The sequence below is a fragment of the Narcine bancroftii genome, chromosome 2, assembly GCF_036971445.1.
Source record: "Narcine bancroftii isolate sNarBan1 chromosome 2, sNarBan1.hap1, whole genome shotgun sequence".
Taxonomy (NCBI): domain Eukaryota; kingdom Metazoa; phylum Chordata; class Chondrichthyes; order Torpediniformes; family Narcinidae; genus Narcine; species Narcine bancroftii.
Window position 1 is genome coordinate 213,915,388 of NC_091470.1, and position 13,922 is coordinate 213,929,309.

Genomic DNA, 13,922 nt, shown 5'->3' on the forward strand with positions numbered 1-13,922 from the left:
GAAGGAAGTGTATTGGAATATACTTGGAATAGAAAGTAATGTTTTGACGCAGCACACACAAGATGTGCGTTAGAATATAAGTGGAATAGAAAGGAATGTTTTGACTCAGCACACACAAGATGTGCATTAGAATATACGTGGAATAGAAAGGAAAGTATTGACTCAGCACACACCACATATGCATTAGAATATACTTGGAATAGAAAGTAATGTTTTGACCCAGAACAAGAAGGAAGTGTATTGGAATATACTTGGAATAGAAAGGAATGTTTTGACTCAGCACACACAACATGTGCATCAGAAAATACTTGGAATAGAAGGGAATGTTTTTACTCAGCGCACACACAATATGTACTTTAGAATATACTTGGAATACAATGGAATGTTTTGACTCAGGACACACAAGATGTGTATTAGAATATACGTGGAATAGAAAGGAATGTTTTGACTCAGCACACACAACATGTGGATCGGAATATACTCAGAATAGAAAGGAAAGTATTGACTCAGCACACACCACATATGCATTAGAATATACTTGGAATAGAAAGGAATGTTTTGACCCAGAACAAGAAGGAAGTGTATTGGAATATACTTGGAATAGAAAGGAATGTTTTGACTCAGCAAACACAACATGTGAATCAGAAAATACTTGGAATAGAAAGGAATGTTTTGACTCAGCACACACAACATGTGCATTAGAATATACAAGGAATATTAAGGAATATTTTGACTCAGCACACACAACATGTGCATTAGAATATTCTGGAAATAGAAAGGAATGTTTTGACACAGCACACACAACATGTGCATTAGATAGAATATACGTGGAATAGAAAGGAATGTTTTGACTCAGCACACACAACATGTGCATTAGAATATACAAGGAATATTAAGGAATATTTTGACTCAGCACACACAACATGTGCATTAGAATATTCTGGAAATAGAAAGGAATGTTTTGACTCAGCACTCACAACATGTGCATTAGAATTTTAATGAAATATTAAGGAATATTTTGACTCAGCACACACAACATGTGCATTAGAATATGCATGGAATAGAAAGGAATGTTTTGACTCAGCACACACCACATGTGCATTAGAATATACTTGGAATACAATGGAATGTTTTGACACAGCACACACAAGATGTGCATCAGAATATACTTGGAATAGAAAGGAATGTTTTGTCTCAGCACTCGAACCAAGGTTATTCGAATCTACTTGGAATAGAAAGGAATGTTTTGACTCAGCACAGAACACATGTGCATTAGAATATACTTGGAATAGAAAGGAATGTTTTGACTCAGCACACACCACATGTGCTTTAGAATATTCTTGGTTTATCAATAAATATTTTGACGCAGCACACACAAGATGTGCATTGGAAAATACTTGGAATAGAAAGGAATGTTTTGACTCAGCACACACCACATATGCATTAGAATATACTTGGAATAGAAAGGAATGTTTTCACCCAGAACAAGAAGGAAGTGTATTGGAAAATACTTGGAATAGAAAGGAATGTATTGACTCAGCACACACAACATGTGTATCAGAAAATACTTGGATTTGAAAGGAATGTTTTGACTCAGCACACACAACATGTGCATTAGAATATACAAGGAATATTAAGGAATATTTTGACTCAGCACACACAAAATGTGGATTAGAATATGCATGGAAGAGAAAGGAATGTTTTGAGTCAGCACACACCACATGTGCATTAGAATATTCTGGGAATAGAAAGGTATGTTTAGACTCAGCACACACAACATGTGCATTAGATAGAATATACTTGGAATAGAAATGAATGTTTTGACTCAGCAAACACAACATGTGCATCGGAATATACTCAGAATAGAAAGGAAAGTATTGACTCAACACACACCACATATGCATTAGAATATATTTGGAATAGAAATGAATGTTTTGACCCAGAACAAGAAGGAAGTGTATTTGAATATACTTGGAATAGAAAGGAATGATTTGACTCAACGCAAACAACATGTGAATTAGAATATACAAGGAATATTAAGGAATATTTCGATATAGCACACACCACATGTGCATTAGAATATACTTGGAATAGAAAGGAATGTTTTGACCCAGAACAAGAAGGAAATGTATTGGAATATACTTGGAATAGAAAGGAATGTTGTGACTCTGCATACACAATATGTGCTTTAGAATATACTTGGAATACAATGGAATGTTTTGACTCAGGACACACAAGATGTGCATTAGAATATACGTGCAATAGAAAGGAATGTTTTGACTCAGCACACAGAACATGTGGATCGGAATATACTCAGAATAGAAAGGAAAGTATTGACTCAGCACACACCACATATGCATTAGAATATACTTGGAATAGAAAGGAATGTTTTGACCTAGAACAAGAAGGGTGTATTGGAATATACTTGGAATAGAAAGGAATGTTTAGACTCAGCACACACAACATGTGCATCAGAAAATACTTCGAATAGAAAGGTATGTTTTTACTCAGCGCACACACAATATGTGCTTTAGAATATACAAGGAATATTAAGGAATATTTTGACTTAGCACACACCACCTGTGAATTAGAATATTCTGGGAATAGATAGGAATGTTTTGACACAGCACACACAACATGTGCATTAGATAGAATATACGTGGAATAGAAAGGAATGTTTTGACTCTGAACACACAACATGTGCATCAGAATATACTCAGAATAGAAAGGAAAGTATTGACTCAGCACACACCACATATGAATTAGAATATAGTTGGAATAGAAAGGAATGTTTTGACCCAGAACAAGAAGGAAGTGTATTAGAATATACTTGAAATAGAAAGGAATGTTTTGACTCAGCACAAACAACATATGAATTAGAATATACAAGGAATATTAAGGAATAATTTGACTTAGCACACACCACATGTGCATTAGAATATACTTGGAATAGAAAGGAATGTTTTGACCCAGTACAAGAAGGAAGTGGATTGGAATTTACTTGGAATAGAAAGGAATGTTTTGTCTCAGCACACACAATATGTGCTTTAGAATATACTTGGAATAGAAAGGAATGTTTTGACCCAGAACAAGAAGGAAGTGTATTGGAATATACTTGGAATAGAAAGGAATGTTTTGACTCAGCACACACAACATGTGCATCAGAAAATACTTGGAATAGAAAGGAATATTTTGACTCAGCACTCACAACATGTGCATTAGAATTTTAATGAAATATTAAGGAATATTTTGACTCATACACACAACATGTGCATTAGAATATGCATGAAATAGAAAGGAATGTTTTGACTCAGCACGCACCACATGTGCATTAGATAGAATATACGTGGAATAGAAAGGAATGTTTTGACTCAGCACACACAACATGTGCATTAGAATATACAAGGAATATTAAGGAATATTTTGACTCAGCACACACAACATGTGCATTAGAATATTCTGGAAATAGAAAGGAATGTTTTGACTCAGCACTCACAACATGTGCATGAGAATTTTAATGAAATATTAAGGAATATTTTGACTCAGCACACACAACATGTGCATTAGAATATGCATGGAATAGAAAGGAATGTTTTGACTCAGCACACACCACATGTGCATTAGAATATACTTGGAATACAATGGAATGTTTTGACACAGCACACACAAGATGTGCATCAGAATATACTTGGAATAGAAAGGAATGTTTTGTCTCAGCACACAAAACAAGGTTATTCGAATCTACTTGGAATAGAAAGGAATATTTTGACTCAGCACACACAACATGTGGATCGGAATATACTCAGAATAGAAAGGAAAGTATTGACTCAGCACACACCACATATGCATTTGAATATACTTGGAATAGAAAGGAATGTTTTTACTCAGGGCACACACAATATTTGCATTAGAATATACTTGGAATACGATGGAATGTTTTGACTCAGGACACACAAAATGTGCATCAGAAAATACTTGGAATAGAAAAAAATGTTTTGACTCAGCACATACAACATGTGCATTTGAATGCACAATGAATATTAAGGAATATTTTGACTCAGCACACACAAAATGTGCATTAGAATATTCTGGAAATAGAAAGGAATGTTTTGACACAGCACACACAACATGTGCATTAGATAGAATATACGTGGAATAGAAAGGTATGTTTTGACTCAGAACACACAACATGTGCATCAGAATATACTCAGAATAGAAAGGAAAGTATTGACTCAGCACACACCACATATGCATTAGAATATACTTGGAATAGAAAGGAATGTTTTGACGCAGAACAAGAAGGAAGTGTATTAGAATATACTTAAAATAGAAAGGAATGTTTTGACTCAGCACAAACAACATATGAATTAGAATATACAAGGAATATTAAGGAATATTTTGACTTAGCACACACCACATGTGCATTAGAATATACTTGGAATAGAAAGGAATGTTTTGACCAGTACAAGAAGGAATTGTATTGGAATTTACTTGGAATAGAAAGGAATGTTTTGTCTCAGCACACACAATATGTGCTTTAGAATATACTAGGAATACAATGGAATGTTTTGACTCAGGACACACAAGATGTGCATTAGAATATACGTGGAATAGAAAGGAATTTTTTGACTCAGCACACACAACATGTGGATCGGAATATACTCAGAATAGAAAGGAAAGTATTGATTCAGCACACACTACACATGCATTAGAATATACTTGGAATAGAAAGGAATGTTTTGACTCAGCACACACAACATGTGCATCAGAAAATACTTGGAATAGAAAGGAATATTTTGACTCAGCACTCACAACATGTGCATTAGAATATACAAGGAATATTAAGGAATTTTTTGACTCAGCACACACAAAATGTGGATTAGAATATGCATGGAATAGAAAGGAATGTTTTGACTCAGCACACACCACATGTGCATTAGAATATTCTGGGAATAGAAAGGTATGTTCTGACTCAGCACACACAACATGTGCATTAGATAGAATATACTTGGAATAGAAAGGAATGTTTTGACTCAGCAAACACAACATGTGCATCGGAATATACTCAGAATAGAAAGGAAAGTATTGACTCAACACACACCACATATGCATTTGAATATATTTGAAATAGAAATGAATGTTTTGACCCAGAACAAGAAGGAAGTGTATTTGAATATACTTGGAATAGAAAGGAATGTTTTGACACAACACAAACAACATGTGAATTAGAATATACAAGGAATATTAAGGAATATTTTGACTTAGCACACACCACATGTGCATTAGAATATACTTGGAATAGAAAGGAATGTTTTGACCCAGAACAAGAAGGAAGTGTATTGGAATATACTTGGAATAGAAAGGAATGTTTTGACTCAGCACACACAATATGTGCTTTAGAATATACTAGGAATACAATGGAATGTTTTGACTCAGGACAGACAAGATGTGCATTAGAATATACGTGGAATAGAAAGGAATTTTTTGACTTAGCACACACCACATATGCATTAAAATATACTTGGAATAGATAGGAATGTTTGACCCAGAACAAGAAGGAAGTGTATTGGAATATACTTGGAGTAGAAAGGAATGTTTTGACTCAGCACACACAACATGTGCATCAGAAAATACTTGGAATATAAAGGAATATTTTGACTCAGCACTCACAACATTTGCATTAGAATTTTAAAGAAATATTAAGGAATATTTTGACTAAGCACACACAACATGTGCATTCGAATATGCATGGAATAGAAAGGAATGTTTTGACTCAGCACACACCACATGTGCATTAGAAATTACTTGGAATACAATGCAATGTTTTGACACAGCACACACAAGATGTGCATCAGAATATACTTGGAATAGAAAGGAATGTTTTGTCTCAGCACACAAAACAAGGTTATTCGAATCTACTTGGAATAGAAAGGAATGTTTTGACTCAGCACACACCACATGTGCTTTATAATATTCTTGGTATATCAATAAATATTTTGACGCAGCACACACAAGATGTGCATTGGAAAATACTTGGAATAGAAAGGAATGTATTGACTCAGCACACACCACATATGCATTAGAATATACTTGGAATAGAAAGGAATGTTTTGACCCAGAACAAGAAGGAAGTGTATTAAAAAATACTTGGAATAGAAAGGAATGTTTTGACTCAGCACACACAACATGTGCATCAGAAAATACTTGGATTAGGAAGGAATGTTTTGACTCAGCACACACAACATGTGCATTAGAATATACAAGTAATATTAAGGAATATTTTGACTCAGCACACACAACATGTGCATTAGAATATTCTGGGAATAGAAAGGAATGTTTTTATGCAGCACACACAATATGTGGATCGTAATATACTCAGAATAGAAAGGAAAGTATTGACTCAGCACACACCACATATGCATTAGAATATACTTGGAATAGAAAGGAATATTTTGACCCAGAACAAGAAGGAAGTGTATTGGAATATACTTGGAATAGAAAGTAATGTTTTGACGCAGCACACACAAGATGTGCGTTAGAATATACGTGGAATAGAAAGGAATGTTTTGACTCAGCACACACAAGATGTGCATTAGAATATACGTGGAATAGAAAGGAAAGTATTGACTCAGCACACACCACATATGCATTAGAATATACTTGGAATAGAAAGTAATGTTTTGACCCAGAACAAGAAGGAAGTGTATTGGAATATACTTGGAATAGAAAGGAATGTTTTGACTCAGCACACACAACATGTGCATCAGAAAATACTTGGAATAGAAGGGAATGTTTTTACTCAGCGCACACACAATATGTACTTTAGAATATACTTGGAATACAATGGAATGTTTTGACTCAGGACACACAAGATGTGTATTAGAATATACGTGGAATAGAAAGGAATGTTTTGACTCAGCACACACAACATGTGGATCGGAATATACTCAGAATAGAAAGGAAAGTATTGACTCAGCACACACCACATATGCATTAGAATATACTTGGAATAGAAAGGAATGTTTTGACCCAGAACAAGAAGGAAGTGTATTGGAAAATACTTGGAATAGAAAGGAATGTATTGACTCAGCACACACAACATGTGCATTAGAATATACAAGGAATATTAAGGAATATTTTGACTCAGCACACACAACATGTGCATTAGAATATTCTGGAAATAGAAAGGAATGTTTTGACTCAGCACTCACAACATGTGCATTAGAATTTTAATGAAATATTAAGGAATATTTTGACTCAGCACACACAACATGTGCATTAGAATATGCATGGAATAGAAAGGAATGTTTTGACTCAGCACACACCACATGTGCATTAGAATATACTTGGAATACAATGGAATGTTTTGACACAGCACACACAAGATGTGCATCAGAATATACTTGGAATAGAAAGGAATGTTTTGTCTCAGCACTCGAAACAAGGTTATTCGAATCTACTTGGAATAGAAAGGAATGTTTTGACTCAGCACAGACAACATGTGCATTAGAATATACTTGGAATAGAAAGGAATGTTTTGACTCAGCACACACCACATGTGCTTTAGAATATTCTTGGTTTATCAATAAATATTTTGACGCAGCACACACAAGATGTGCATTTGAAAATTCTTGGAATAGAAAGGAATGTTTTGACTCAGCACACACCACATATGCATTAGAATATACTTGGAATAGAAAGGAATGTTTTCACCCAGAACAAGAAGGAAGTGTATTGGAAAATACTTGGAATAGAAAGGAATGTATTGACTCAGCACACACAACATGTGTATCAGAAAATACTTGGATTTGAAAGGAATGTTTTGACTCAGCACACACAACATGTGCATTAGAATATACAAGGAATATTAAGGAATATTTTGACTCAGCACACACAAAATGTGGATTAGAATATGCATGGAAGAGAAAGGAATGTTTTGAGTCAGCACACACCACATGTGCATTAGAATATTCTGGGAATAGAAAGGTATGTTTTGACTCAGCACACACAACATGTGCATTAGATAGAATATACTTGGAATAGAAATGAATGTTTTGACTCAGCAAACACAACATGTGCATCGGAATATACTCAGAATAGAAAGGAAAGTATTGACTCAACACACACCACATATGCATTAGAATATATTTGGAATAGAAATGAATGTTTTGACCCAGAACAAGAAGGAAGTGTATTTGAATATACTTGGAATAGAAAGGAATGATTTGACTCAACGCAAACAACATGTGAATTAGAATATACAAGGAATATTAAGGAATATTTCGATATAGCACACACCACATGTGCATTAGAATATACTTGGAATAGAAAGGAATGTTTTGACCCAGAACAAGAAGGAAATGTATTGGAATATACTTGGAATAGAAAGGAATGTTTTGAATCTGCATACACAATATCTGCTTTAGAATATACTTGGAATACAATGGAATGTTTTGACTCAGGACACACAAGATGTGCATTAGAATATACGTGCAATAGAAAGGAATGTTTTGACTCAGCACACACAACATGTGGATCGGAATATACTCAGAATAGAAAGGAAAGTATTGACTCAGCACACACCACATATGCATTAGAATATACTTGGAATAGAAAGGAATGTTTTGACCTAGAACAAGAAGGGTGTATTGGAATATACTTGGAATAGAAAGGAATGTTTAGACTCAGCACACACAACATGTGCATCAGAAAATACTTCGAATAGAAAGGTATGTTTTTACTCAGCGCACACACAATATGTGCTTTAGAATATACTTGGAATATGATGGAATGTTTTGACTCAGCACAAACAACATGTGAATTAGAATGTACAAGGAATATTAAGGAATATTTTGACTTAGCACACACCACCTGTGCATTAGAATATTCTGGGAATAGATAGGAATGTTTTGACACAGCACACACAACATGTGCATTAGATAGAATATACGTGGAATAGAAAGGAATGTTTTGACTCTGAACACACAACATGTGCATCAGAATATACTCAGAATAGAAAGGAAAGTATTGACTCAGCACACACCACATATGCATTAGAATATAGTTGGAATAGAAAGGAATGTTTTGACCCAGAACAAGAAGGAAGTGTATTAGAATATACGTGAAATAGAAAGGAATGTTTTGACTCAGCACAAACAACATATGAATTAGAATATACAAGGAATATTAAGGAATAATTTGACTTAGCACACACCACATGTGCATTAGAATATACTTGGAATAGAAAGGAATGTTTTGACCCAGGACAAGAAGGAAGTGTATTGGAATTTACTTGGAATAGAAAGGAATGTTTTGTCTCAGCACACACAATATGTGCTTTAGAATATACTAGGAATACAATGGAATGTTTTGACTCAGGACACACAAGATGTGCATTAGAATATACGTGGAATAGAAAGGAATTTTTTGACTCAGCACACACAACATGTGGATCGGAATATACTCAGAATAGAAAGGAAAGTATTGATTCAGCACACACCACATATGCATTAGAATATACTTGGAATAGAAAGGAATGTTTTGACCCAGAACAAGAAGGAAGTGTATTGGAATATACTTGGAATAGAAAGGAATGTTTTGACTCAGCACACAAAACATGTGCATCAGAAAATACTTGGAATAGAAAGGAATATTTTGACTCAGCACTCACAACATGTGCATTAGAATTTTAATGAAATATTAAGGAATATTTTGACTCAGCACACACAACATGTGCATTAGAATATGCATGAAATAGAAAGGAATGTTTTGACTCAGCACGCACCACATGTGCATTAGAATATACTTGGAATACAATGGAATGTTTTGACACAGCACACACAAGATGTGCATCAGAATATACTTGGAATAGAAAGGAATGTTTTGTCTCAGCACACAAAACAAGGTTATTCGAATCTACTTGGAATAGAAAGGAATGTTTTGACTCAGCACAGACAACATGTGCATTAGAATATACTTGGAATAGAAAGGAATGTTTTGACTCAGCACACACCACATGTGCTTTAGAATATTCTTGGTATATCAATAAATATTTTGACGCAGCACACACAAGATGTGCATTGGAAAATACTTGGAATAGAAAGGAATGTTTTTACTCAGCACACACCACATATGCATTAGAATATACTTGGAATAGAAAGGAATGTTTTGACCCAGAACAAGAAGGAAGTGTATTGGAAAATACTTGGAATAGAAAGGAATGTTTTGACTCAGCACACACAACATGTGCATCAGAAAATACTTGGATTAGAAAGGAATGTTTTGATTCAGCACACACAACATGTGCATTAGAATATACAAGGAATGTTAAGGAATATTTTGACTCAGCACACACAAAATGTGGATTAGAATATGCATGGAATAGAAAGGAATGTTTTGACTCAGCACACACCACATGTGCATTAGAATATTCTGGGAATAGAAAGGTATGTTTTGACTCAGCACACACAACATGTGCATCGGAATATACTCAGAATAGAAAGGAAAGTATTGTCTCAACACACACCACATATGCATTAGAATATATTTGGAATAGAAATGAATTTTTTGACCAAGAACAAGAAGGAAGTGTATTTGAATATACTTGGAATAGAAAGGAATGTTTTGACTCAACATAAACAACATGTGAATTAGAATATACAAGGAATATTAAGGAATATTTTGACTTAGCACACACCACATATGCATTAGAATATACTTGGAATAGAAAGGAATGTTTTGACCCAGAACAAGAAGGAAGTGTATTGGAATATACTTGGAATAGAAAGGAATGTTTTGACTCAGCACACACAACATGTGCATCAGAATATACTCAGAATACAAAGGAAAGTATTGACTCAGCACACACCACATATGCATTAAAATATAGTTGGAATAGAAAGGAATGTTTTGACCCAGAACAAGAAGGAAGTGTATTAGAATATACTTGAAATAGAAAGGAATGTTTTGACTCAGCACAAACAACATATGAATTAGAATATACAAGGAATATTAAGGAATATTTTGACTTAGCACAAACCACATGTGCATTAGAATACACTTGGAATAGAAAGGAATGTTTTGACCCAGTACAAGAAAGAAGTGTATTGGAATTTACTTGGAATAGAAAGGAATGTTTTGTCTCAGCACACACAATATGTGCTTTAGAATATACTAGGAATACAATGGAATGTTTTGACTCAGGACACACAAGATGTGCATTAGAATATACGTGGAATAGAAAGGAATTTTTTGACTCAGCCTACAAAACATGTGGATCGGAATATACTCAGAATAGAAAGGAAAGTATTGATTCAGCACACACCACATATGCATTAGAATATACTTGGAATAGAAAGGAATGTTTTGACCCAGAACAAGAAGGAAGTGTATTGGAAAATACTTGGAATAGAAAGGAATGTTTTGACTCAGCACACACAACATGTGCATCAGAAAATACTTGGATTAGAAAGGAATATTTTGACTCAGCACACACAACATGTGCATTAGAATATACAAGGAATATTAAGGATAATTTTGACTCAGCACACACAAAACGTGGATTAGATTATGCATGGAATAGAAAGGAATGTTTTGACTCAGCACACACCACATGTGCATTAGAATATTCTGGGAATAGAAAGGTATGTTTTGACTCAGCACACACAACATGTGCATAGGAATATACTCAGAATAGAAAGGAAAGTATTGTCTCAACACACACCACATATGCATTAGAATATATTTGGAATAGAAATGAATGTTTTGACAAAGAACAAGAAGGAAGTGTATTTGAATATACTTGGAATAGAAAGGAATGTTTTGACTCAACACAAACAACATGTGAATTAGAATATACAAGGAATATTAAGGAATATTTTGACTTAGCACACACCACATGTGCATTAGAATATACTTGGAATAGAAAGGAATGTTTTGACCCAGAACAAGAAGGAAGTGTATTGGAATATACATGGAATAGAAAGGAATGTTTTGACTCAGCACACAAAACATGTGCATCAGAAAATACTTGGAATAGAAAGGAATATTTTGACTCAGCACTCACAACATGTGCATTAGAATTTTAATGAAATATTAAGGAATATTTTGACTCAGCACACACAACATGTGCATTAGAATATGCATGAAATAGAAAGGAATGTTTTGACTCAGCACGCACCACATGTGCATTAGAATATACTTGGAATACAATGGAATGTTTTGACACAGCACACACAAGATGTGCATCAGAATATACTTGGAATAGAAAGGAATGTTTTGTCTCAGCACACAAAACAAGGTTATTCGAATCTACTTGGAATAGAAAGGAATGTTTTGACTCAGCACAGACAACATGTGCATTAGAATATACTTGGAAGAGAAAGGAATGTTTTGACTCAGCACACACCACATGTGCTTTAGAATATTCTTGGTATATCAATAAATATTTTGACGCAGCACACACAAGATGTGCATTGGAAAATACTTGGAATAGAAAGGAATGTTTTTACTCAGCACACACCACATATGCATTAGAATATACTTGGAATAGAAAGGAATGTTTTGACCCAGAACAAGAAGGAAGTGTATTGGAAAATACTTGGAATAGAAAGGAATGTTTTGACTCAGCACACACAACATGTGCATCAGAAAATACTTGGATTAGAAAGGAATGTTTTGATTCAGCACACACAACATGTGCATTAGAATATACAAGGAATGTTAAGGAATATTTTGACTCAGCACACACAAAATGTGGATTAGAATATGCATGGAATAGAAAGGAATGTTTTGACTCAGCACACACCACATGTGCATTAGAATATTCTGGGAATAGAAAGGTATGTTTTGACTCAGCACACACAACATGTGCATCGGAATATACTCAGAATAGAAAGGAAAGTATTGTCACAACACACACCACATATGCATTAGAATATATTTGGAATAGAAATGAATTTTTTGACCAAGAACAAGAAGGAAGTGTATTTGAATATACTTGGAATAGAAAGGAATGTTTTGACTCAACATAAACAACATGTGAATTAGAATATACAAGGAATATTAAGGAATATTTTGACTTAGCACACACCACATATGCATTAGAATATACTTGGAATAGAAAGGAATGTTTTGACCCAGAACAAGAAGGAAGTGTATTGGAATATACTTGGAATAGAAAGGAATGTTTTGACTCAGCACACACAACATGTGCATCAGAATATACTCAGAATACAAAGGAAAGTATTGACTCAGCACACACCACATATGCATTAAAATATAGTTGGAATAGAAAGGAATGTTTTGACCCAGAACAAGAAGGAAGTGTATTAGAATATACTTGAAATAGAAAGGAATGTTTTGACTCAGCACAAACAACATATGAATTAGAATATACAAGGAATATTAAGGAATATTTTGACTTAGCACAAACCACATGTGCATTAGAATACACTTGGAATAGAAAGGAATGTTTTGACCCAGTACAAGAAAGAAGTGTATTGGAATTTACTTGGAATAGAAAGGAATGTTTTGTCTCAGCACACACAATATGTGCTTTAGAATATACTAGGAATACAATGGAATGTTTTGACTCAGGACACACAAGATGTGCATTAGAATATACGTGGAATAGAAAGGAATTTTTTGACTCAGCACACAAAACATGTGGATCGGAATATACTCAGAATAGAAAGGAAAGTATTGATTCAGCACACACCACATATGCATTAGAATATACTTGGAATAGAAAGGAATGTTTTGACCCAGAACAAGAAGGAAGTGTATTGGAAAATACTTGGAATAGAAAGGAATGTTTTGACTCAGCACACACAACATGTGCATCAGAAAATACTTGGATTAGAAAGGAATATTTTGACTCAGCACACACAACATGTGCATTAGAATATACAAGGAATATTAAG